Here is a 1,121-nt window from a genome sequence, read left to right as displayed (position 1 = left end):
TATGTATGTGTATGTATATGTTGTGTATGTATGTGAATGTGAATGTGTATGTGTGTATATGTGTATGTGTTTATATGTATGTGTAAGTATATTTGATTGCTATATATATTTTTTTATAATTTATTTAAATTTTCAATTTTTATTTTTTTCCGCAAAAAAATTCGTTTTCCGACGGATGTTTCCATCAGATTAATTAATCGTCACACATTCCGACGAAATGCTATCATAGTGTAGTTGCCGGTTCTATGGAAAGTCCGTCACACATGTTGTGGTCGAGAAATCGATGCACATTTATCGGACAAAGATTACCATGTGGTCCACACGTATGTTTTGTTGAACTGTGAAGAAGTTCTACCGTTCGAAAGGTGCGTATATACGTATTTATTTTTTAATTCAATGGATAGTTAAACTTTTATAACTTGTCTTGTGGTTTTTGTAGGATTTTTGATGATCAGGTATTCAATACGTACGGTGATGTAAACGATGATCAGTTAAGCCAGATTAAAGAGAACGGATTCGCAACCTGGTTAAAAGAATTTGTACGTAATTAATTAAATAATATCGCATAGGGAAGAACACTAACCACATGCCAAATTGTTGGTTGATTTTTTTTTACAGATTGAATCATCGCAAGAAGATCATCCATTGTGGTTACACGAGTTAGTTCAAGGTCCCATTCGGCTGGTCAAATGTTGGCCAATGTTCTCTACGAGAGGATATTTATTTCATACATATGAACATGGACAACATCGTTCGACGGCAAATTATGGTATATGTGTGAAAGGCTCGAGTTATTGTGCTTCGGATGATGAACCAGATTTCCATGGCATTCTTCAGCAAATTTTCCAAGTACAATACCCGGGTCATATTGGACTCAAAGTGATGATTTTCAGATGTGATTGGTTTGATCCGACGCCAGGACGCGGAATACGGATCAACAAATCAGGGATCACTGATATTTGTTACTCCCGTCGATATAGAAAATACGATCCTTTTATACTGGCATCCCAAGCAGATCAGGTATGTTTTATCCCTTATCCAAGAGATAAAACGCGAAGAAGTGACATCGATTGGAAGGCCGTTATCAAGATTAATCCAAGAGGGACCATTACATATGATGG

The 1,121-nt window shown here is 36.1% G+C and overlaps 1 long non-coding RNA gene across 1 annotated transcript; it reads left to right on the top strand.

The window, feature by feature from the left end:
• The first annotated feature begins 272 nt into the window (after window positions 1-272).
• LOC104811370 lies at window positions 273-735 on the top strand. The gene is made up of 3 exons (XR_771448.1): window positions 273-365; window positions 440-539; window positions 619-735. It is a non-coding gene; the product is annotated as an uncharacterized LOC104811370 (long non-coding RNA).
• Window positions 736-1,121: the final 386 nt, after the last annotated feature.

The sequence above is a fragment of the Tarenaya hassleriana genome, unplaced genomic scaffold, assembly GCF_000463585.1.
Source record: "Tarenaya hassleriana unplaced genomic scaffold, ASM46358v1 Cleome2, whole genome shotgun sequence".
Classification (NCBI taxonomy): Eukaryota; Viridiplantae; Streptophyta; class Magnoliopsida; order Brassicales; family Cleomaceae; genus Tarenaya; species Tarenaya hassleriana.
Note: the sequence above shows the minus strand (reverse complement) of the source record. Positions and strands in the feature narration are given on the sequence as shown.